This window comes from Salarias fasciatus, chromosome 3 (genome assembly GCF_902148845.1).
Source record: "Salarias fasciatus chromosome 3, fSalaFa1.1, whole genome shotgun sequence".
NCBI classification, from domain to species: domain Eukaryota; kingdom Metazoa; phylum Chordata; class Actinopteri; order Blenniiformes; family Blenniidae; genus Salarias; species Salarias fasciatus.
In genome coordinates, this window is record NC_043747.1 from 26,926,367 (window position 1) to 26,952,839 (window position 26,473).

General features: G+C 46.1%; 1 pseudogene; it reads left to right on the plus strand.

Annotated features, from left to right (window-relative positions):
- The first annotated feature begins 8,312 nt into the window (after positions 1-8,312).
- The window catches only part of LOC115381039 (NACHT, LRR and PYD domains-containing protein 14-like), an 88,935-nt pseudogene continuing 70,774 nt past the window's right edge, over positions 8,313-26,473 (plus strand).

Genomic DNA, 26,473 nt, shown 5'->3' on the forward strand with positions numbered 1-26,473 from the left:
GATGCTTCCCTTTGTAAAACATGCATTTCAGGGTAAATTCTGGTCAAAATATTGTTGTATTATCAGGTCACAGAAGCCCTGAAAATACTTTATTTGTCCTCCGTTTTGCCGTGATCATGAGCCATTTGGGACGCGTCCATCTCAGACGGATCCATTCATAAAGATGAATTTCAGGACAAATTCTGGTCTAGATCGTGTTGCTTTATCAATTCCAGTAGTGTCCTTCACCCCCCCATGGTCACGGGCTCGGACCCTAATTCATAGTTCAGTGTGTCTCATGATATCCACTTAATTGGGACTCCCTTGAGAAAGAGGTTTTTAATCTCAGTGGGACCTACCTGGTTAAATAAAGGTTAAATAAATAAAAAAATAAATTGGCTGTGATCCTGGATTGAATCTGAACCTTCTTCAGCTCTCAATGACTTCAGCATCAAACTTTGTCCTCTAATCTCACTTCTTTCTCTCTTTGTTCAGGTTGTGGTACTGCAGGATGTCAGAGATCAGCTGTTCTTCTGTGGCCTCAGCTCTGAAGTCCAACCCCTCCCTCCTGAAACATCTGGATCATTTGGATCTGGGTTACAACCCTCTGCAGGATTCAGGAGTTTCTCAGCTGTGTGGTTTTCTGCAGAGTCCACTCTGTGTTCTGCAGACTCTGAGGTCAGTTGACTGTCTGTTCCTGTTGTAGAAGGAGAAATGTTTGTCAGCAGCTGTGATCTGAGACTCTGATCCTGCAGTGAGAGAGTGGACTGAGCTCAGCAGCAGCTGACTGGTGTGTGTGGACATGAGGAGGAGTGTGAATGTTGTGCTGACATGTGGATGATGTGTGTGATGAAGATCCACAACAACAGAACAGCTCATTGATCAGGACTCAGTAATGTGGAGCTGCTCATTTCTCCATCAACACATCTGATTGGTTCCTCCTCATTGATTCTGCTGCTTTCTCTCTTTATTCAGGTTGAGCAGCTGCAGTTTGTCAAAGAGCAGCTGTTCTTCTCTGGTCTCAGCTCTGAAGTCCAACCCCTCCCACCTGAAAGACCTCGACCTGGATTGGAACCGTCTGCGGTCTCCAGATGTGCAGCAGTTGGTTGATCTCCAGCAGAGTCCAGACTGCAGCCTGCAGACTCTGAGGTCAGTAGATGGTTGGAGTGAGTCCATGCTGCTTTCAGCAGGTTTGGACTAAACACAGTCAGTGTGAGAACAAAGATCCAGTGTTTGACTCTCAGTGAGGCTGTGAGAGGAGAACGCTGAGCAGCTTCAGGATTGGACAGCAGAGGACACACAGTCAGCCAATCAGAGGAGCCACAGGCTTGTTGTGTTAGTGTGACAGTGGTGGTCCTTCATGAGCTCTGAGCTGCTGACTGCTGCTCTGAACAGGACTGAAGTCCTCACTGCTTCACAGAGACTCTGATCATCTCCTCTCATCTCTCTGCAGGTGGAGCAGATGGCAGAGCTTCAACCAGCAGTGAGTGACAGAGGAACCAGCAGAAGATGTGCAGTGTGAAGAGCTGTGAGAGTCCAGCATCGAACCAGGGTTCCTCTGGATGTGACTCACTGGTTAACAGGAGAGTTCCATGTTAAAACAGTTGCAGATCTGTTCCAGACAAAGACAGATGGTGTTTGACTCCATGAATCAGTTTATAAAAATGACAGACTTCAGAGCTTTGCTTCAGTAACAGTGAAGCTCCTTTTCTGACCAAATCAAATGATTCCTGGATTCCATCAGTGGATCCTGAACACTGTGTCTACATATCCAGGTCTGGAGTCAAGAAGTCAAGTCTGCTTCAGAGAATCTGCCTGGGATTGGAAAATGGCTTGTTTGTAGAAAAAAAAAAAAAGCTGATGAACCAAAAAAATTCAATTTGGTTTCGATATGCCTGTTTGTACATGTGTGTGGGTGTGCAGCGGGGGTGGACAGCACCGTTTGTCTGCTCTCGATGTGTGTGTGTCTTTGTCTGGTTGTTTGTTGATTTGTGTGAGTGTGTTCTGTCAAAACCACCTGTGAGCTGGCTCCGCCTCCCAGGCCCCATCAAGGAGGAGAAAGACCAGTTGGAACTAACCACCTGGTCCATGTCCCCAGCCGGCTGGGTGTGGGGGAAACACCTGTGTTGCAGCCTTCCTGCACATGAAGCAGGTTACAGCTCTCCCGAACTGGTTATGAAACGAGGTGTTCCTCTCTGGGATTAATCTGTGCAAAAGAACAACTGTGGATGGACAGCTGGTAAGCCCTGCAATAACCGGGGGTTGTGTCAATATCTCTGCTGGCTTAAAGGAGAAATGTTTGTTCTGGAGTGCCTGGGACATTTTTGTTTCAAATGCAAACTTGAAGTTTCATGATTTTTTTTTCCCCATTAAACTGCAAAGTTTGTGCTGATCACAAGATTTAAACAAGAATCAATACTTATTTAAGATGTTGATGAAGTTTAAGTGGAAAAAGTCACTAAAAAGGAACTTTAAGAGAACGCCCTGTGGAAACGCATTTGATGTATTAATGCATTTGTTTGCTGCCTCTGTTTAAACTAAGTTAAAGTTTTAAGATTACGTCAATATTCTTTAGTTCTTGATAGCCAGATCGTTATTAGTCGTCATATTACTTTGAATGCAACTGTGACCGAGTAATTCGTCAACCAAAAAAATGTCCAAAGAAAATGAAACCTGGATACCCAAAACAATTACTATAGAGCTCTCTAAAAAAGAAAAGTTAAAAATGTGATCCTCAAGTGGCATGTGTGCTGGATGACGGTGCTGGACCTGTCCTGGGACCCTGAGGTAACGGCTTGACTCCGGTCCACTCGCTCCGTGAGCAGGAAGACCGAAGTGATGACTTCAAATGTGAAGTGCAAGACGGCTCGTGGAGACCGACTACTGCTCGGTCATGTCTTCTCCCCACGCAGTGTTCAAGCAGTGCATGCGTGTTTGTGTGTGTGTGTGTGTAGTAGTAGTAGTAGTAGTAAATTTATTTCAGGCAAAATGTAACCATAGTCACAAAGGACAAGCCATTTTCAAACAAAAACAAAATGGGCGAAAACAGAAAAACAAAAACAAAAAAAAAAATAATAATAAATAAATAAATGTCCTGTACACTAAATCAGGCTGCCTGAAAGGGAGTGGGGAGAAGAAAAAACTTTTAACCCCACCCCTAATCCACATTTCTCAATCACAACCACTGCCGCTTCTACCAACAGAAAAAGAACAAAATAAGCTGAGTTTGAAATCATAAACTTAAACGTGTATACATCCTTGTTGAAAAGGATGTATAAAATTCTTTACTGCTAAGCTGATGCGCACTGTGAATCGAATTAGAACTTCTGTGAAATTAACTTGTGTTACAATGCTGCATTGTATTATTGACACCAGGCACCGCCACTTCAATTCCCTTCATACCATACCCCGTTCGTACAACCACACATAAGCGTATGTGGATTAAACAGATTAACTCAGTTTCAAAATGTGCCAAAAAAAAAAAGGAAAATAAAAAAATAGACCAACTTATTGGTGTCCTGCACTGTGCATTAAAAGAGGCAAGATTTGGATACTGCTGTCAGAAGAGGGTACTCTTCAAACACCAGTCCGCCTCTTGCTAATCCTGTAGATATTTAGATGTGCTGTTAGTGGCTTTGTGTGTGCTGAACTGTGCATTAAAAGGAGCAGGTGGTTCAGGTGATCTGATACCAGGAGGAAGTCTCAGTCGCCTCCTGCTCGCCCTATCCTTTGTGTATTTAATTTCCTCATTTTTCTAATTGCTGAAAGACTGGCACAAAAAGGGATGGTACTTGAGACTGAAGTGTGTGTGTGTGTGTGTGTGTGTGTGTGTGTGTGTGTGTGTGTGTGTGTGTGTGTGTGTGTGTGTGTGTGTGTGTGTGTGTGTGTGTGTGTGTGAAAAAAATCTGAGACTCCATTAAGTTGACAGCTCAGCACCATGGACAGCACCCTGCGTGCAGGCATGTGGGTGAGCTTCAGGAAGCCAAAATATTTAACTGACTGTATTCTTCAGCTCTGTGGAAATTGCAATTTTTACTCTCAATATATGTGTGTGTGTTTATTTGTCCATGTGTGTTTGCTCCAATGTGTAAGACAGAAAATAATGTTCAATTCTGTTCGTTGTTTTAGTTCAGAACCATGGACAGCTCCATATTTACGTTCAACTTCGGTGCCATTGTCTATTTGTTTGTCCATTTCTGTGTGTGTGTGTGTGTGGGGGGGGGGGGGGGATAATTTTGTTTCTTTATTATTCAATCAATCAGAAAAAGTTTTGCAAACAAAAAAGAGAGTTGAAGCCAAAAAGCATGAAGTTGCAATACAAAAATAATAGTTCAATCAAATGGAATCGATCCGAGAGCAAAATAATTTAAATGGCAACTCCGAATCTGAATCTTAAAATTTCCTCACATATGTTCAGATGACACTTCAGCACCATGGACAGCACCATGTTTACTTTCAACTTATGTGCCTTTCTTTGATCGTGTGTGTGTGTGACTCAGCCAGAGATGAGACTGCTAACTGCTCTTCACAAGTTTTACATTCTGGTAAATCGCAAAGCCAGGTCTTCTCTAATCATTCATTTCAGTTTTTCCATCTGAAAGAAACGTTAGAATGGATATCCGATTTCAAGACTAACAGCTCTGCAGCTATTTTAGAAGAATTGAAGTTCTGTGGAAAAGAGGAAGGAAAGTTGCAGTTCTGCTCACACTGAAAGTGGAGGAAGCTCCGTCACTGCTGAGCAGTAAAAGAACCGGATGTGGTGTTGGTGCCACAAACATCTTTCTTTATGAAGACCCAAGCCAAGGAGCGACTGCAGAGGGCAGGGTTGTTTGAATATTAATGTCAGCCTGAGTGGAGCAAAGCACCCTGAGCAGCTCAGAAAACACGTGGCCACACTGTCACAAGTCCTTCATCTGAACAAACAGCAAACTGGATCAAGTAGCAGACTTTCTGGGACATGACCTCCGTGTTCATATAGAGACTTCTACAGGTTACCAGTTCCCACCACACAACTGACCAAAGTCACCAAAATGCTTGAGTCAGTGGAAAAAAGACATCTTTCCACTCTGCAGGGAAATCACTGGATGAGATTGAACTTAGACGTTTGTACAGAAATGAACATTTATAGATATGAATCTAATCCTATTTGAATATTATCTTTTGTTTTTCTGCATGTTAAGTCAAGCATCAGGACTTTGTTCAGTTTTCTCAGCACAGATTACATTTTCTTGATTCATACTGTGTCCAGAGAGGAGTACTGTTCAAAGACATTCAGACCGAAGACCACAGTCGACCAGGTGAGAGACCTTTCAAGGGCCTGGTTTGGTCACAGTTCTGGATCACCGTGTTGTGATGTTGTGACAAAACTCTCTTGTATCAAGTCTATACACGTTCATGGCAAACTAAAGAAATTACAGACTTTCAATTATGATTCAGGTCAGTGTCTAAAATGTGTTTTCCATGAGTTTCTGTATTCAGTGTTGAGTTGTTCATCTGAATTTGATCAACACTTTTTTCAGAGGACGGTGTGTTCAGTGATGCAGGGCCTGAGGATGGAGACAGAGTCAAATAACGGCCACACAACATTCACAACCTCACAGTGTGGGAAGAGTTCAAATATCCATTCTTCATCAATCCCTTCACGCTCTTCTTCTCATCTCCTCGTGTTTTAAAAGTTGACAGCAGGAGGGACTGTCTGTAAGGTCAGGGGGGAAACCTGCACTGGATTCCCAGTGACGAGGCCGTTCAGTGGAATGGATTCACTGCAGGGCTCCCCCTGCTGGCGGTGAAGTGAGGAGAAACTGATCATATTTCACTGCATGAAGACAGTTTATGTGGTTATTCATTTAAACTCCACTTTGCATTGAATGTGAATATAGGAACAATGAAATAGGCCCAATTAATCCACTGGTTTCAGATGATTTACCCCCAGAATGTTGTATTTTATTTTATTTTATTGGTTTTTAACATTTCTTGACATACAGATGTGGATTTTAGAGTGGAAATAAACTTGCTTCCTGACGGTTTCTGGGAAATCACGTGACTGTGAGGAACACACTCACTCACGCACGCACATACGCACGCACGCTCGCTCGCTCGCTCGCTCACTCACTCACACACACGTGGTTGTTTCTTTGCGCGTGTGTGTGTGTGGGGGGGGGCATGTGTGCCTGCGTGCGTGCATTTTTGAGTGTGCGTCAGGAATGAAAACTGCTTCCTCAAGTGTGTTCAGATCATATTTCAGCACCATGTTTAGTTTCGACCTTTGTGCCTTTGTTTTTATTTTGTTTGTTTTTTCCCCTTGTCCTGTTCGTACAATATTGTATGATTGAAACCTTTTACTGTCCGAACAGATTGTAATGTTAGCAGCAGGAAGAGACTGAATCTCCTCCTGCTGCTGCCTTTATTTGAGACTGGCATCTGGCATGGCTGCTGAACAGGACCAGGACGGAAACACTCAGAGAGCAAGAGAGAGACAATGAAAAATATATAAAGTCACAATACGACATATCACATCTAACAGAGAACAATCCGAAACCACAGCACCGATAACTAACAGAGAGACTGACAAAAAATCGATAGCTAACACAAAGACTGACAGAACCAGAACAGTTTTCTTTTCCTTTTATAATTAAACACCAATCTGCAATCTTACAGATTTTTTTTTTTTTTGGGGGGGGGAGAGTATAGCTAGTAGTGAACTCGGGGCGTGCAAACTGAGAAATCGTGTAAATATTACGACACAGCATCAGGAGAGGTCTACTACAGATCACCATTAGTCTAACCCACCACAGGAAAACAAGGTAACTGAGTCCACAGGTAGAATGTGAAGAGTGACTAAAGATCAGCGTGATCATGCAAATGTAATAGTGATAGTGAAGGTGTTCATGCATATTTGACCTCTGACCCCTGAGAAGGCCAGAAGCAGGCCAGAGAGGCCCTCAGGGCCCAGATATCCATGCGTGCGTGTCCTTTTTCCTGACTCCTCAGGGATTTTATCTCTGACAGGTGAATGTGCTTCGAAAAGTAGGAGAGAAGAAAATACAGAACTGCATGAAATGTGAAATGAACACTGTTTTGTCTCAGAAGTTTCCAGAAACAGGAAACTTTAATGAGAGAAACAACAAAGGTTAGTGAGACTCACACTGAGTGAGTGGAAATATGAAAGATCAGGAACAACTTTTTCTTTGTTTATTTGATCCTTATTCAAGACTCTTTGATATTAATGTAATATATTGTGAATACAGGCTGATGAGGAATAATGTTTTGTTTTCAAGTTCTCTGAGACACAGTGTGAAGGACGCACTGTTTAGCCTGAAGTCACCTTGGATTCATGAACTCCCATCCGAGAAACAACACCTGCTATTCTCGTCATATCTGTCTGTATGACTTAGGGTTGACTGAAATTATGCAGAGTTGGGTTGAGTTTTCCTCAGAGCAACAGACTTGCTCTCAATCAGCTGATTTGTGTGTGTATCCTCTGCCATCCTCAATAAATCCTCCTTGTGCAGCGTCAACACCTTGACTTTTCATGTTTGGCTCAGATTCACCACATTCAGATTCACAACATGTTTGACAAGATAAAAGAACTATTTCTTAGATGATTGTAATTGTTATCACAGATCATAAGCCCCCTGCTCAGCCTGAAGAAAACCCCAGTGGGCAATGATCCCACTGGCAGACGCAGCAGATGGGTCCTTGAACTGAGTGTGACGACACAATCACACATCGGGAAGGTAAACAGCATGGCGACGCTGATGCCTTGTCCAGACACACCAGCATAGACAAGATTGACACAGCCGAGCAGTGTGTTGTCACTTCATTGGTATCATCCCATTGGGCGGTATTAACAGAAATATGAAATCAGAAATGTTCCCAGTCAGTTGCTGTGCCCCCCCAGCCCTGCCACTCAACTTGTTTAGCAAACATGAAGCAGTCATCATAATCATATTTACCCATTCTTTCAACTGCGGGGCTTTGGGAGTTTTCCAGTGTCTGAGGATAACTCCAGCAGCCACTGAAATCCCAACCGTAATAACAGATAATTTTGATTTTGATATGTCAGCTATCTGTCCTTTATCACCCAGCAAACACAGTGGTGTTTCAAGTGGAGGATCAAGGTGTTTTTAACATAACATTAGAGTCCAGTGTGCTGGGAGCAGCACTGCTGGACATTAAACATGCTCTTGTGAGTCAGTTTTGAGCTGTGAGGCTGATTTAGTGTCAGACCTGGCAACCTGCTGTTTGAGGCTCCGCCCACATTCCCTGTTCCTCCTGCTGGAGAGAAGACTTCCTCGTTGTGTTGCGACGTCACTTTTCCAGGTTTGTTTCATTCTTCTGATTGTTCTGCTGTCAAAGCAGCGTTCTAACTCCAGACGTGTGAAACTCCGTCTGTGTCTCCAGGGACCTCTGCTCCATCCTGACTGCTGGTGAGGAAAAGGTGAGTTTTAATGAGCCTCAGTGTCTCTCTGCGTCTCCACAGGTTAACACGTTTGACCAACTAGATGAGGGTGACCATAGTCCTCTTTTACCCGGACATGTCCTGTCCGGAGCGTCCGGGCGGGTTTTGTTTAATTCAAGGAAATGTCCGGGGTTCACTGTTTCTCATGGCACCAGCGCTTTGCACACAGTACTATGATAATACTTTGTTGCACGACGTGCGCGCGCGCGCCACACACACACACACACACACACACACACACACACACTTGGAGCGGAGCAGGCGGGGTTGTTCAGACAGCGGAGCAGGAAAAAGCCTCAGCTTAAGAGCACCTTCACGGATGAACTGCAAAAAAAATTCCAACATAACGAGATAAAAAATAGAATGTAGAAGAAAAGCAGGATAAAGAAAACAATTAAAGATTAAAAGTAAGTATCTTTTTTGTTTAAGTTGATATTTCTGAGACTCTTCTATTCTTCTATCTTATTGCAGTTATTAAGAAATATATTGTCGAATCTTGATTTTCCAACAGAAGAGTTCATATTAAGAAAATTATTTAATATTTGACGAGTCTAAGAGAGCCATTACCGTATTTTGTTACAAGTTTTTACATTTTATTTTGTTAAAGAAGTTAATTTTGCATTGAAGCCTAATAAAGAATGTTCATCAACCTCTGAGAAGCCTATCTGAACCCCCCCTCCCCCCTCCCCCCCCCCCCGCGCCGCTGCTCCTCTTTTTTGGAATTCAAAATATGGCCACCCTAAACTAAATCAGAGTCCAACTCCTCACATGGGGTGGATTTCATGCTTCATGTTTTTACTTTTCTTTCTGTTTGAAGTAATGTTTCGTTGAGATCTGAAACTTGCAGTAAGTCTTTAACTGCTGACAAACAGTGAATCATTTGCTCTGTGTGTGTGTTTGTGTGCGTGTGTGCGTGTGTGTGTGGTTGGTCCTTGTTGCTGCTCTCTCTGTCAGCCTGACCGAACATGTCCGGTGTGGATGAAGAGGAGGACAGATCAGAGTCTGAGGACAGGTGAGAGACGTCAGCTGCTCCTGCAGAGTCCAGGTCCAGAGGCCACAAACATTATTGTGCTGTGAGGGTCTGACCTTTGACCTTTGATCTGGTTCATCTCTTTACTGTTGTGTTTGTGATGAACTTCTCAAATTACTGTGTGTGTGTGTGTGTGTGTGTGTGTGTGTGTGTGTGTGTGTGTGTGTGTGTGTGTGTGTGTGTGTGTGTGTGTGTGTGTGTGTGTGTGTGTGTGTGTGTGTGTGTGTGTGTGTGTGTGTGTGTGTGTGTGTGTGTGTGTGTGTGTGTGGGGCTGAGGCTCTCAGCAGAGTCATCCAGCCATGTCGAAATGCCGTGAAAAAGAACTGTTGCTTGGAGAGCTCTTATTAGTACAAAACACAACTGCCAATAAAATACAAATAAAGATAATTATATGGTGCTGGGGTTTACGTTGGGTAATTCACTTTAGATTACTGGAGTATCGATTACTTGGAGTAATTGATTACTTTAATTTATTCGGTCATTAATTTGAGTGAATTGTTATTTATCAAATAATAATTGCAGATCATTAACAGTGAATACTAAATAACAATCAATTACGGTGTAATAAACTGTTTCAAGTGAAACACAAAGTGATTTATCCCAAATTCAATTATTATTAATCCAAATAAACGATTATTTATTCATTAATGATGTAAAATTATCAGGTAATTAGGAATGAGTAGATCACAGAGTGATTTACCAACCAATGTAACATCTTGAAGCCCTCTGAGGCAACTGTTGTTGTGATACTGGGCTATACAAAAATAAAATTGAATTGAATTGAAATTGAATTGAATTTAACCATCAGATCATTGATTAACTAGGTGTGCGAGCGTGTTCTGACCCCCTGCTGTCTGCGGGTCTCCGTAGATGGTGAAGGGGGGTGAATGTGCTCACCTCTCCCCGTTAGTCAGACGGGGCGACACGCGGCATGGGCGTGGAACCGTGCGCGGATCCGACGGACGGATCCAACTCAGTCCATCTCTTTTGGAGGTTCACGTGAGGAAAAGCGGTCTGGTCTGCGTCGGTCCAGACCCTCTGTCGGCTGCAGGGGAGGCGGAGCTGCAGGTCCTGCTGGACGTTAGCTTTTCATCTGCACACATACATTGACACCAGTGTCGGTTCAAACAACAGGTTTAATGTCTCATTCATACTACTGAGTTCTCACACACACACACACACACACACACACACGCACGAAGAACTTATCATTCAAAACTTAGATCACTCATTCAAATGTGTGAATTTCCACCAATGCCACGGGTGCGGGATGGAAGGACCCATGTGCAGGCAGCCAGGCGGGGTTCAAAACTCATTTATTTGCAGGTAACGGGAATGCAGGGATACAGGAATGGGCAGAGCTGAGGCAGGCCAGGACACACTAGCAGAGCACACGGACAGACCCACAACGAACCGACACGACACACCAGGGGAGCAGGGCTTCAGTAGAGGGCAGGACAGGTGATACCCATTAGGGCGGTAACGAGTGAGGCAAGAACAAGAGGGCAAACAGAAAACAGGAAGAGAGGACATGCAAAAATGAGCAAACCAAAACCAGCCCAGAGCGCTCCACATGGCCGGAGGGGCACAGGGCGAAACCATTTGTTTATATGAAGCTGTATCTTTGTGTCTTTGCTGTGTGTTGTGTTGCTCAGAGTAAATGTTGCTTGGTGTCCACAGAGAGAAGAAGAGCAGTGATGTCTGTGAGGAGCAGCCAGAAAGATCCAGAAGCGTCGCTGCACCAAGTAAGAGTGGACATGTGTCTCTGAGGGACTGGTTTGTTGGACTTGTTGTGTTGTAGAGTCAGGAAAGTTTGTTGTTTGTGTGAAGTCTCATTGTTGTTGTCTTTGAGCAGGTGTTGGTCTGCAGCAGCTTCTAGAAGAACATAAGAAGAGTCTGAGGAGGCGATGTGAACGTGTGACTGAAGGAAGTGATGAAGCAGGAGGAGGAAGCCTCCTCAACAGGATCTACACTGAGCTCCACATCACAGAGGGACTCAGTGAGGAGCTTCAGAGGGAACCTGAGCTGAAGCAGCTGGAGACAGCTTCCAGGAAGGAGAGCCTCCATCACACTGCCATCAGGGTTCAGGACATCTTCAAAGCCTCGGCCCAGCAGCTCAGACACATCCGAGTGGTTCTGACCAGCGGCGTGGCCGGCAGTGGAAAAACCTTCTCGGTGCACAAGTTCAGTCTGGACTGGGCCGAGGGCCTGGAGAACCAGGATGTCAGTGTGCTGGTGGTGCTCTCCTTCAGGGAGCTGAACCTGCTGGGAGAGCGGCCGTACAGTCTCCTCTCGCTGCTGGCTGTTTTCCATCCCACGCTCCAGAAGCTGACGGCAGAGGAGCTGGCCGTCTGCAAGCTGCTGTTCATCTTGGACGGCCTGGATGAAAGCAGACTTTCTCTGGACTTCAACAGTAGCCAGCGGCTGCTTGACGTCTCCCAGCAGTCTTCAGTCAGCCTGCTGATCGCTAACCTCATCCGGGGGGATCTGCTGCCCTCGGCTCGGGTCTGGATCACTTCCCGACCGGCGGCGGCCCATCAGATCCCTCCAACATGTGTGGACAGACTGACAGAAGTGCGAGGCTTCACTGACGCCCAGAAGGAGGACTACTTCAGGAGGAGGCTGAGTGATGAGGAGCTGAGCAGCAGAATCATCTCCCACATCCAGACCTCCAGGAGCCTCCACATCATGTGTGGAATCCCAGTCTTCTGCTGGATCACTGCTACAGTTCTGGAGCACATGTTGAGCAGAGAGGAGAGCTGCCTCAGACCCTGACTGACATGTACTCCCACTTTGTGCTGGTTCAGACACACAGGAAGAAGCTCAAGTACCATGAAGGACCTGAGATGGGTCCACAGGAGCTGACGGAGGCTGACAGGGAGCTAATTCTGAAGCTGGGCAGGATGGCCTTGGAACATCTGGAGAAAGGAAACATGGTGTTCTACCAAGAAGACCTGGAGCAGTGTGGTATGGATGTGACTGAGGCCTCGCTGTTCTCTGGAATCTGGGCTCAGATCTTCAGAAGAGAGTCTGTGATCTTCCAGAAAGTCGTCTACAGCTTCGTCCATCTGAGTGTTCAGGAGTTTCTGGCTGCAGTCTTCATGTTCCACTGTTTCACCAGCGGGAAGACAGACGTACTGAAGACCTTCATCGGAGAGGAAGATGAGGATGAGGATTTTGCATTTGCATCTTGGATCTTTCAGATCGAGGATGATGATGATGATGATGATGATGGTGATGATGATACTTTCCAGTCTTTGGACAAATTCTTGATGAAGGTTCTTGAGAAATCCCTCAGGAGTCAGAACGGCTACCTGGACCTGTTTGTCCGCTTCCTTCATGGCCTCTCTCTGAAATCCAACCAGCGACTCTTAGAAGGTCTGCTGGGTCGGACAGAGGTCAGTCCAGAAACCATCCAGAGAGTCATCCAGAACCTGAAGGAGATCTACAGTGATAAAATGTCCCCAGACAGAAGCATCAACATCTTCCACTGTCTGACGGAGATGAAGGACCTCTCAGTACATCAGGAGATCCAAGAGTTCCTGAAGTCAGAGAACAGATCAGAGAAGAGACTCTCTGAGATCCACTGCTCAGCTCTGGCCGACATGCTGCAGATGTCAGACCAGGTCCTGGAGGAGTTGGACCTGGAGAAGTACAACACATCAAAGGAGGGACGACGGAGACTGATCCCAGCTGTGAGGAACTGCAGGAAGTTTCGGTGAGTCCACATGTCCTGATCAAAATCTCAGTGATGTTTGTAGGGAGTACTTCCTGTAGTTACTCTGTGGAGATGTTCCTCAATGATCCGTCATGAAGAAACTCCAGCTACAACAAATGATGATTTTGATCGTCAACTCATCACATCATGGAGCACAAACCATGAAAAGGCTATTATTCAGGTATTCAAAATTAGTTGTTTTTTTTTTTTTCTATAGATTCAATTGATTACTTAATTAACCCATTCATCCTTCTTCAACCAGTTATCCGGGTCCAGGTCTCAGGGGCAGAAGTCTAAGCAGAGATGCCCAGACTTCCCTGTCCCCAGACACTTCCTCTAGCGCTTCCCGTAGGACCCCAAGGCGTTCCCAGGCCAGTCGAGAGACATAGTTTCTCCAACGTGTCCTCGGTCTTCCCCGGGGTCTCCTCCTGGTGTGACATGCCCAGAAAACGTCCCCCGGGAGGTGTCCAGGAGGCATCCTAAAAAGGTGCCCGTGCCTCCTCAGCTGGCCCCTGTCAATGTGGAGGAGTAGCGGGCTCTCCTCCGAGCTCCTCCCTGGTGACTGAGCTCCTCACCCTATCTCTAAGGGCAATAGTATATGTCTGCAGCCGGATGCTGCACGAATACGACCCACACGAATACGACCCTACACTTCTGGCAAGTTTAGACCACTTTCTAAAGAGAGCGCCATCTACCGGAGCCTGCACGAATACGCCCTGAATGAATACTCCTCACACGAGAGCGCCACCTACCGTAGGCTGCACGAATACGCCCTGCACGAATACGGCCCTACCGCAATTTACGTTTTAAATTGGTTCGGGTTAGGGTTAGGGTTGTAAGTATATTTTGAGTGAATTCACCAATTTAAAATGTAAATTGCGGTAGTGCCGTATTCGTGCAGGCTTCAGTAAGTGGCACTCTCTTTAGAAAGTGGTCTAAACTTGCCGGAAGTGTAGGGTCGTATTCGTGCGGGTTGTATTTGTGCAGCATCCGGCTGCAGCCATAACCTTCTCTCTAAGGGAGCGCCCAGCCACCCTACTTAGGAAGCTCATTTCAGTCACTTCTATCCGGGATCTTGTCGTTTCGGTCATGACCCAAAGCTCATGACCATAGGTGAGGGTGGGAACGTCGATTGACGGGTAAATCGAGAGCTTTGCCTTTCGGCTCAGCTCCCTCTTCACGACAGTAGACCGATATGACGACTGCATCACTGCAGCTACTGCACTGATCCGCCCGTCAATCTCAAGCTCCATCCGTCCCCCACTCGTGAACAAGACCCCAAGATACTTAAACTCCTCCACTTGGACCAGGGTCTCTCCACCGTTCTTCTTCCAGTCGAGGACCATGGCCCTGGTTTTGGAGGTGCTGGTCCTCATCCCTGTCGCTTCACTCTCGGCTGCAAACCACCCCAGTGCATGCTGCATTTCCAGGTTCAGTGGAGCCAACAGGACATCATCATCTGCAACAAGCAAAGATAAAATCCTGTGGTCAAGTCGGACCCCCTCCAGCCCCTGGCTGCACCCAGAAATTCTATCCATAAAGATTATGAACAGAACCGGTGACAAAGGGCAGCCCTGCCAGAGTCCAGCATGCACCGGGAACAGGTCCGACTCATTGCCGGCAATGCGGACCAGACTTCTGCTTGTCGCCTGAACTTGTTTGGCGAACTCCCATGAACCCTTCAGCACCCTATGGAGGATATAGAGCTGGTCCAGTGTTCCACAAACAGGATGAAAGCCGCATTGTTCCTCCTGAATCCAAGGTTCAACTATCGGGTGAATCCTCCTCTCCAGTGCCCTGGCATACACTTTCCCAGGGAGGCTAAGGAAAGTCTATGCAGGGTACTGGAAAGGAGGAGGATGGAGCCAGGCCTGGGGTTGGGGCTCGCAAGCGAGTACCCGGTGGGAGGGCCTTGGCCCACGGGGCCCGGCTGGGCCCAGCCCGAAGGGGCAACGTGGGCCAACCCTCCGGCGGACCCAGCACCCGCCAAGGGAACCGTCGGGGCCGGGTGCAATGTGGTTTGGATGGCAGCCGATGGTAGGGTGCCTGGCAACCCAATCCCCAGATACAGGGACTGGCTCCACTTAATTAATAAAAATGAAAATCAGAAAATTTTGAAAAATTTTTTAAATCAAATTGATGTTTCAAAATGCCACTTATTAGTAGCTTTCAAAAAATTCTATATTCTCAAGTTATTTTCTCAAGCTTTCAATCTTCTTATTCCTGTTAGATTCATTGTGGTCTGTAATTCTTCAAATAAATTTGAAATGTTCAAGAACATTTTTAAGGGAGTATGAGTAATAATTGATTTTCTCCATGAATTTACAGTGTTCTACTTCACCAACATCATCATCAACTAGTTTGTACATGTTCAGTCCACCTCAGTGCGTACAAACAGGACAACCAATGCATTTTTTGAACTGAGCAGCAACTGAAGACACTTTTTGTTCTTCAGTGAAGTGTGAAGCCATGAGAGCTGTTCAGTCGCTCGGACCTCTGTCAGATGTTCAGAAACTGTTTTTCAAGGAGCAGGACATCCAACCCTGCTCCACACCTTCTCTTCAACATTTAGAACTCAGGACATGATGAAAACATCTGGAGCTCAATGTTCTCTCCTTCGTGTGCACATGAAGCCAAAGTCAAACGCTGAAGCTCTGATAGCAAACAGGAGGAATCCGACAGTGTCCTCTCTCAAAGCAACTTCTGTCTTCTCCTCTGTGTCTTTACAGAATTTTTCACTGTAGGCTGGCTGACTTTGACTATGAAATGATCTCCTCAGCTCTGAAGTCTGACCCCTCCCATCTGAAACATCTGGACCTGAGTAACAACAAACTGAAGGATTCATCGGTGAAGATTCTGTGTTCTGGACTGGAGAGTCCAAACTGTAAACTGGAGACTCTGAGGTCAGTTCACTGTCTGAAGGTAGAATCTGTTGCAGTCAATGAATCAAGAGTTGTCCAGTCACAGGAAACTTTGCTTTGTTTCCTCATGTTTGTTGTTAAACTCAGCTCATGTGTGTCCATGAAAAAGAGCAGAAGTCCTCGGTGTGTAGCTGCTGTGTGAGCTGGAGATCTGAGATGTGTGTGGAAAGAGCTCTTCTCCTCCTGTTGGCTTCAGCTGTTTGGACTTTACATTTCTAAACTCTTCCAGTCTGAACCTCCTTCAGCTCTCAATGACTTCATCATCAAACTTTGTCCTCTAATCTCACTTCTTTCTCTCTTTATTCAGGTTGGAGGACTGCAGGATGTCAGAGATCAGCTGTTATTCTGTGACCTCAGCTCTGAAGTCCAACCCCTCCCTCCTGAAACATCTGGAACATCTGGACCTGAGTGTGAACCATCTGCATGATTCGGCAGTTGAGCAGCTGTGTGGTTTTCTGCAGAGTCCACTCTGTGGTCTGCAGACTCTGAGGTCAGACTCCATGTTTGAGTGTGTTTCAGTAAAGTAGTGTTGACACTAAAGGTCAGACATCAGGCTGATCTGAGAGTGATCCACACTGAGGATCTCCAGGAGAAACGGAGAAGAGGTCACAGTGCTTGAATTTAATTTTCCCAAATGGGGCTGTTGGGGTGGGGTTAAAGGGATTGCCCCCCTACCAGTTTCACATGAGGAGAGATTTATACTCTTCAGGGGGAATAATATACTTGAGCCTAACTTTCAGTCTTCCATTGAGTTCCACTGAAAAGGGGCGGAGTCCACGAGGTCATGTGATGTATTCAATCCTGTTCTTCAATAATTTATTCCTATCTCATTGTAATCCAGCATTGTAATCCAGACCACAGAAACCGAGTCCGCAGTGTATCCAGACCAAGTCAAAACCGAGACCATACCAAATTTAACTGAACCATTTTATTAAACACTGATTCAATGTAGTTTTTAGACAAGTGTCCTGACAACCTGTCTGGTTCTGTCCAAGACACACTGCGTTTAAATCTCCTTTCCACCATCTCAGAAGTTGAGATGTTGTTCCGCCTCGTGATGTTGGAGGATGAACGAATTGTTCAAAACGAGCTTGTTGGTTGGTGGCTCCCCCTACTGGTCTCCTGTGAAAGCTCACTGTCGTAAACATTCACCCCCACCTCCGCGCACAGGGGGCGTCCCACTCCGATTTCCTTTTTTTCCACTGGTCAGACAAAGGTTTTTTTTGACTTTTGGTTCTGCCATGCGTGAGCACCTCAGGGTGGCGTTGCTACCGCGAGCAAGGGTTTCATGGGTTTTTTACGCACTTTTATACTTGTACTCCCATATGAGTGCCATAAACGAGGCTTGTTCTCGCGAGATGTAGTTGAGTCCGCTCCTCAGAAAGTTGCAAGTGCTGTTTTCAGGACACAGACACCGGGGGGAGGGGAGGGACCGGAGAATCACTGCACCAAGTCTTTGTTTACCCACACAGGGATTCTAAAAACATTTATTGAGACAAAAAAGTTGCATAGTTCTGCTTTAAAAAAGAATTGAAATCATAATTTCTGTGTTTTTTTTACTGTTGGTGAAGATTTGTGCTCGTGCACCATGTTCACTCACATCCTGTGCACCTCCTGGGGTTTGAGCCCCCCCAGTCCTTAAAGGGATACTTCAACATTTTGGCAAATTGGCCCATTTAGCGCAATTGCTTAGTCATTTCGAGCAGCATACTTACTTTTTTTTGTGAGGGCAAGCTGTTGTTTATTCAGACGTGAGTCGGGGAAGGTTTTTGGGACGGACACAATGGAAGTGGATGGTATTTTTGGTTCCCCCTCGTCAAACCCATCAAATACACAATCCAACAACCCCAAAACACTTTGGTGGACACGTTATAATCCGCCCATTCACTACGTTGTGAAATATTAATGCAAAATTACCAGATTGAGTTGTTTATGTGAAGATTGCTAAGACAGAACTACTTACTAAACGTGGTGTCTGGGCGTAGTGATTTCAAAAGAAAAAGTAGTTCCCAGTATTTGCTTCAGTGTCGTAACGCTACAATATTATTTGTTGGTGTTCCACAGCGTAGTGAATGTGCAGATTATAACATGTCCACCAAAGTGTTTTGGGGTTGTTGGATTGAGTATTTGATGAGTTTGACGAGGGGAAGCAAAAATACCATTCACTTCCATTGTGTCCGTCCCGAAAACCTTCCCCGACTCACGTCTGAATAAACAACAGCTCGCCCTCACCAAAAAAGTAAGTATGCTGTTCGAAATGACTAAGGAATTGCGCTAAATGGGCCAATTTGCCAAAATGTTGAAGTGTCCCTTTAAAACCTACTGATGCCCCTGGCTGTCAACATGAAGACTCACTACTCACTGATCACTGAGCAGAAGCAGAAATCATTGGTGAATCATGTGACAGCAGTCTGATTCTTGGCTCTTTCAGAGTGATGACACACAATTTAATAAGTAAGACTGCCTCATAACACCCGGTCTCCAGACTGAGACTGGTCTTCAGTACAACACTACCTATCTCTGTTAAATATGAATCATTATTGATCACTGAACGGTCTATAAATGTGATTCCCAACAATAGAACTGAGATGTGTGTGAAAAGAGCTCTTCTCCTCCTGTTGGCTTCAGCTGTTTGGACTTTACATTTCTAAACTCTTCCAGTCTGAACCTTCTTCAGCTCTCAGTGACTTCAAAATAAAACTCTGCCCTCTAATCTCACTTCTTTCTCTCTTTATTCAGGTTGGAAGACTGCAGTTTGTCAGAGATCAGCTGTTCTTCTGTGGTCTCAGCTCTGATGTCCAACCCCTCCCTCCTGAAACATCTGGAACATCTGGACCTGAGTAGGAACCCTCTGCAGGATTCAGCAGTTTCTCAGCTGTGTGGTTTTCTGCAGAGTCCACTCTGTGGTCTGCAGACTCTGAGGTCAGGCTCCATGTTTGAGTGTGTAAAGCTGTGTTGACACCAACCTTGGCTGTTGACATGTCCTCCACTGGGCTCTGCTTCTGTTTGGTCTTCACATCAATTCAGCTCTCTCTTAAAGATCAAAGATCAAATCAGGGAGAAGAAGAACCGTAGTTCTTCGTTCAGTTCCTCGGAGCTCCAACCTTCTTCAGAAGAACAAATGAACAGCAAGGATCAGTCTGATCAGTCTCATCTAAAGAGGATTAACTCCTCACTTCGACTGTGATTTACAACTAAAGTTAGAAACAAATGACTCATCAAATGTAGAAGGATTTAGAATTCCTTGTAGAAGAAGTTGCAGTTGTTGAATTTCATTTTCCAAAATGGGTCCGATGGGGTGGAGGTAAAGGGACTGCCCCCTACCAGCTTCATATGAGGAGAGATTGAGACACTGGTTTCAGTTTAGTCTGGATGGGCTGATGTTATGTGTGGATATACATTACAAACTGAAAATTAACACGGTTGATAGACAGCAGCTTCTCTGCTGACATTACTGTTAAGTTGCAATAGACCGTAGAATGGCAACTTCACAGTAATGTTAGCAAGGTCCCCACCCTCACCTATGGTCATAAGCTTTGGTTCCTGATCAAAAGGACAAGATCCCGGATACAAGCGGCTGAAATGAGCTTCTTCCGTAGGGTGGCTGGACGCTCCCTTAGAGATAAGGTGAGGAGGTACTCCTCCAATTGAGAGGAGCCAGCTGAGGAGGCTCGGGCACTTCTTTAGGATGCCTCCTGAACGCCTCCCTTGGGGGGAGTTGCTGGAGAGACTATGTCTTGCGGCTGGCCTGGGAACGCCTTGCGATCCTCCCTGAAGAGCTGGAGGAAGAGTCTGGGGACAGGGAAGTCTGGGCATCTCTGCTGAGACTGCTGCCCCCGCGACCCGGTACCGGATAAGCGGTGGAAGATGGATGGATGAACCGTTGAATTAATATTGAGGGTCGGGGTAACGCTATGCTACATTTGTGTGTCTCTTCATGGTTGGACATTAATTTTTAGTTTTCCCTCGAAGAAGAGCAGTGTGGTACAGCTAGCCAGGACAGTTAGAGGATAATATTCCAACAGTGTCGTCCCAAATAGACACTTCCCAAATAGATGCATCCATTTGTAAAAGATGCATTTCAGGACAATTTCTGGTGAAGATATTGTTGTATTATCAGCTCATCACCACAGAAGCCCTGAAAACACTTTATTTGTCCTCTGTTTTAACCTGATCATGAGCCATTTGGGACGCGTCCATCTCAGACGGATCCAATCCAATCCAACTTTATTTCTAAAGCACTTTAAAAACAACAGAGTTGACCAAAGTGCTGAACACGACAAATAAAATTACAGTAAAAAGAACAATAAAATAGTAAAATAACAGACACATAAAAAGTCAAACAACTCTTCCTGTATTGAAAGGCCAGGGAGAAAAGGTGAGTTTTAAGAGCGGACTTAAAAACAGGAAGTGAGTCTATCTGTCTAAGATACAAGGGTAGATCATTCCATAGATTTGGACCCACACTGGCAAAAGCACGGTCTCCTCTAGTTCGAAGATCCATGTCGAGAGTAGCCAGCAAGGACTGGCCTGCTGACCTAAGATTGTGCCCCGGGACATAGGGCTGCAGCAACTCTGATACTTGGGAGCGAGACCATGAAGACATTTAAAAACAAGTAAGATAATTTTAAAATCAAGATGATAAGAAACAGGGAGCCAGTGCAAGGACTTTGAAATTGGTGAAATGTGCTCTCGCTTTTTAGTGCCTGTTAAAAGCCGAGCAGCAGCATTCTGAACAAGTTGCAGTCAAGCAATGGACCACTTAGGGAGCCCAGCGTAAAGTACATTACGGTAATCTAAGCAATTTGTAATAAAACCATAAATTAAACTCTCAAATAGATGTCGGGGAACAAATTGTTTTGCCTTTGCCAGTTGTCTAAGATGGAAAAAACTGGACCTCACCACAGATTTAATCTGAGCATCAAACTTTAGGGAGCTGTCAAGTTTTATCCAGATCCATCCATAAAGATGAATTTGAGGACAAATTGTGGTCTCCATAATGTTGCTTTATACTTTTTATTATTATTAGTATTATGATTAAAAATCATTTAAAGGCAGCAAAAAAGCCACATGACAGAATGATGGAGCTCAAAGGTTTTTGCCAAGGTTGGCAGGTCTGCCCTCAAGTGACTCTACATCTCATCGTCATCTCATGGCTGCAGTGTGGGTCAGACAGTGATGCTGTAGTGAGCATGTTCAGGCCATTTACACTTCATTTCCTGTTTCCAGCAGGTGGCGCAATGGTTAGTGGTCAGTATTGTCATATGGCTGTGATGAGGGCCAGATTGTGACACGACATGTCTAGTTTGAGGCTGATCAGACCATGTTCAGGCTGTTTACAGCGTATTTCCTGTTCCATGGTGAATGTCAAACTTGGTGGTGAGGCTGTGACCACACCCTCAGAGTCTTGAGGAAGATTTTTATGAACTTCACTCACCAATACAGTTTCTGTTAACTGGAAAAGTTTCAGGGCATTTGATATCATCCCCGAGGCCGGTGGTTCTCAATAGGAGGCCCCCGGGCCGCATCTGGCCCACCGGCCTCCTTGTTTCCCCTAAAGTGTAATTCCTTCACATGTTTTGGTTTGGTTTGCACGAGCATCATGTACATGTCAGGTTTGAGCGGTGCTGCAACTCTGAAACAGGTAGACAAGAGACACACCAGCAAAAGGAAGCAGGCAGAGACAGACATGAGTTTTCCTCATGAGTGGAGAGACAGCTGACTCCATCAGGGCAGCTTCCTTCATCTCCGAAGACCTGCTCACCTCCAAGCTTCTTATTAGAAAATTGATGGGCGGTTACAACTGATGGTATAAATTCCTTTCTGGTTACACAAGCCTACAGTAGCTTACAGCGCGGTACTCACATGCAGCGTCGGAGCATGGAGTGTCGGGTCGGAGTGCCCCTTGCACGGCCTTGTACGTAACCGTGGCGCACAGACGATGACATGACTGCATTTGCACTTCATGCCACTAGGTGCGCTGTTTGCATGTTCAACCTTACTTCACACAGACACCACAGAGGAAGAAGGGCGCCGCAGCCGCTGCAGGCTCTCTCTGCATCAAGACGTGGTAAAATGTTCATTGATGCGATGCACCGTTTTTTCAATAAAAGAGAAGAACTGAACGATCGTTTCCGCAAATTTTTTTTACGTCGTATCAATTAAACTGTATCACAAGTAGTTTGTGGACTCAAAAGACCAAGATTCCTTGTCGATAGAACATGCGCAGAACAGTATTTTCTGTCCTTTTTGACCAGGTTTTTAAATATGAATATGAGCACATTCAGGGTTTTGCACGTGTTTATATGGCTGTGCGCCATGTAATGTATCATTTCATCAATATTCCAGTTAATAAAGAGTTTTTGCCTTGATATAAACGTACTTAATCTCGCGGCATTCGATCTCGCGGCATTGCGATCTTGCGAGATCTCGTGACACGAGATCTCGTCCCATCCCTATTAATTATTATATTGATTCTCATGAGTCAATCTACAACCCGCGACCCGACCCGCAAGCTATTTTTCCCACCCAGATCCGAACCCGAAAAAAAAAAAAAAAGCTTTTTAAAACCATCCGCAAATCAGCTGTTTTTGCGGGTACCCGACCCAGTGCAGGACTCTGCCTGGTGGAGCCATGGAGAGATGAATTCTCTTGTTTTAATTGATTGGAGAAGATAATTATAAATTCGTTTTATAAATTTTGTGTTATTGCCTTGCATAATTCTTCCCCAGTACCCAATCATTCTTTGTTTAACAGTGATACCTATGGGGAACCTACCCAGTTCTCCTTATATCATATTGTTGCAGGTGTTTGTTTTCACTCTCGGCATGTTCTTTAAGAAGCGCAGGTACAGTCTTTCAAGTAACTCAGTAGTTTCAAATCCCCAGACTTCACAGGCATACAGCATAACTGAGGTAACCAGCTTGTCAAAGAGATCTAGAATGACCTCTAGTGACAAGTCATGTTTTCTGCCCTTTGCCTGGACAGTGAATATTGCTCTATTAGCTGCATCATGCAACCCTTTAATAGCTGGCTTCAATGACCCAATATGTTTCAATGTAACTCCTAAATTTTTGAAACAAGGCACAACCTCTAACTGATTTCCATCACACATAAAGTTAAATTCATTGGCGTGATACTTCCTGTGGCCGAATACTGAGATTTTAGTTTTTGTGCCTTGTTAGAATTCATAGTTCAGTGTATCTTATCACATCAACAAATTGGTCCCCAGTTCCAATGAAAAGGGGCGGAGTCCACGAGGTCATGTGATGTATTCAATCCTGTTCTTCAATAATTTATTCCTATCTCATTGTAATCCAGCATTGTAATCCATCCATCCATCCATCCATCCATCCATTTTCTACCGCTTATCCGGGGCCGGGTCGCGGGGGCAGCAGTCTCAGCAGGGATGCCCAGACTTCCCTGTCCCCAGACACTTCCTCCAGCTCCTCTGGGAGGATCCCAAGGCGTTCCCAGGCCAGCCGAGAGACATAGTCTTTTCAGCGTGTCCTGGGTCTTCCCCGGGGTCTCCTCCCAGTGGGACATGCCCGGAACACCTCCCTAGGGAGGCGTCCAGGAGGCATCCTAAACAGATGTCCGAGCCACCTCAGCTGGTTCCTCTCGATGTGGAGGAGTAGCGGCTCTACTCCGAGCTCCTCCCTGGTGACTGAGCTCCTCACCCTATCTCTAAGGGAGCGCCCAGCCACCCTACGGAGGAAGCTCATTTCGGCCGCTTGTATCCGGGATCTTGTCCTTTCGGTCATGACCCAAAGCTCATGACCATAGGTGAGGGTGGGAACGTAGATTGACCGGTAAATCGAGAGCTTCGCCTTTCGGCTCAGCTCCTTCTTCACCACGACGGACCGATACAACGACTGCATCACTGCAGCCGCTGCACCGATCCACCTGTCAATCTCACGCTCCATCCGTCCCCCACTCGTGAACAAGACCCCAAGATACTTGAACTCCTCCACTTGGGCTAGAGTCTCTCCACCAACCTGGAGGGGGCAAGCCACCTTCCTCCGGTCGAGGACCATGGCCTCGGATTTGGAGGTGCTGATCCTCATCCCTGTCGCTTCACACTCAGCTGCGAACCGCCCCAGTGCATGCTGTAGGTCCGGGTTCGATGAAGCCAACAGGACAACATCATCTGCAAAAAGCAGAGATGAAATCCTGTGGTTCCCGAACCGGACCCCCTCCGGCCCCTGGCTGCACCTAGAAATTCTGTCCATGAAGATTATGAACAGAACCGGTGACAACGGGCAGCCCTGCCGGAGTCCAACATGCACCGGGAACAGGTCCGACTTACTGCCGGCAATGCGGACCAGACTCCTACTCCGGTCATACAAAGACCGGACGGCCCTTAACAAGGGGCCCCGGACTCCGTATTCCCGGAGCACCCCCCACAAGACACCACGAGGGACACGGTCGAATGCCTTCTCCAAATCCACAAAACACATGTGGACTGGTTGGGCAAACTCCCACGAACCCTCGAGCACCCTATGGAGGGTATAGAGCTGGTCCACTGTTCCACGACCAGGACGAAAACCGCATTGTTCCTCCTGGATCCGAGGTTCGACTATCGGTCGGATCCTCCTCTCCAGTACCCTGGAATAGACTTTCCCGGGGAGGCTGAGGAGTGTAATCCCCCTATAGTTGGAGCACACCCTCCGGTCCCCCTTTTTAAACAGGGGGACCACCACCCCGGTCTGCCAATCCAGAGGCACCGTCCCCGACCGCCACGCGATGTTGCAGAGACGTGTCAACCAAGACAGTCCCTGCACATCCAGAGACTTAAGGTACTCAGGCCGAATCTCGTCCACCCCCGGTGCCTTGCCACCGAGGAGCTTGCCAACCACCTCAGTGACTTCAGCTTGGGTGATGGACGAGTCCACCTCTGAGACCTCAGCCTCTGCTTCCTCCACGGAAGACGTGGCGATGGGATTGAGGAGGTCCTCAAAGTATTCCTTCCACCGTCCGACAATATCCCCAGTTGAGGTCAGCAGCTCCCCACCTCCACTGTAAACAGTGTTGGCGGAGACCTGCTTTCCCCTCCTGAGGCGCCGGACGGTTTGCCAGAATTTCTTCGAGGCTGACCGATAGTCCTCCTCCATGGCCTCCCCGAACTCCTCCCAGACCCGAGTTTTTGCCTCCACAACTGCTCGGGCTGCAGTTCGCTTGGCCTGCCGGTACCCGTCAGCTGCTTCGGGAGTCCCATGAGCCAGCAAGGCTCGATAGGACTCCTCATTGTAATCCAGACCACAGAAACCCAGTCCGCGGTGTATCCAGACCGAGTCAAAACCGAGACCATATCAAATTCAACGGAACCATTTTATTCAACACTGATTCCATGTAGACAAGTGTCCTGACAACCTGTCTGGTTCTGTCCAAGATGCACAATGTTTAAATCTCCTTTCCACCATCTCAGTAGTTGAGATGTTGTTCCGCCTCGTGATGTTGGAGGATGAACAAATCGTTCAGAACTCGCTCATTGGTTGGTGGCTAACAGCTAAGCTAACAGCCTGCTGCTTTTACGAAGTGTGGCCCTTAAAGGTCTAATACAGGATTTTCTTGAAAAGACGAAGCCAAACGTCTGTTACTCACTTTTTGAAAAACGCGCATGCACCAGACCATCCGCCCGGCTCTCCTGCTTCTCCCAGGAAACGCCTATAATGGCGGAAGCGTGCGAGCACGACCTCTTCTTCTCCGCCGTGCACGGCTCTGTTTACAGTTTCTGCGATCGGCCTCGCTCATAAAGCTTATTTTCCGAAACAGATATAGTTTCATTAGGCCAGACTCGCCATCGGTAAGTAGCTACTAGCTGAAACCGAAGCTCACGGCTACATAAACACTCTGAATGCGCAATACGCAGAACGTGATTGGGAGCGAGCACACAACGGCTTGACGAAAGCAGCTCGTCAGAATGATTTACAAACAGACCCACCAGGTATTTTGATGATCCACCCGGAACACAAAGCAAATAGAAAATCTTGTATTACACCTTTAAAGCAGCAGGGAGCTCACACAGCACAGCAGGTTATTTACTGTCGCAGAGGTTTTCAAACACTGATCACTGAGCAGAAGCAGAAATCATTGGTGAATCATGTGACAGCAGTTTGATTCTTGGCTCTTTCAGAGTGATGACACACAATTTAATAAGTAACACTGCCTCATAACGCCCGGTCTCCAGACTGAGACTGGTCTTCAGTACAACACTACCTCTCTCTGTTAAATATGAATCATTATTGATCACTAAACGCTCTATAAATGTGATTGCCAACATGAGCTCTTCTCCTCCTGTTGGCTTGAGCTGTTTGGACTTTACATTTCTAAACTCTTCCAGTCTGAACCTTCTTCAGCTCTCA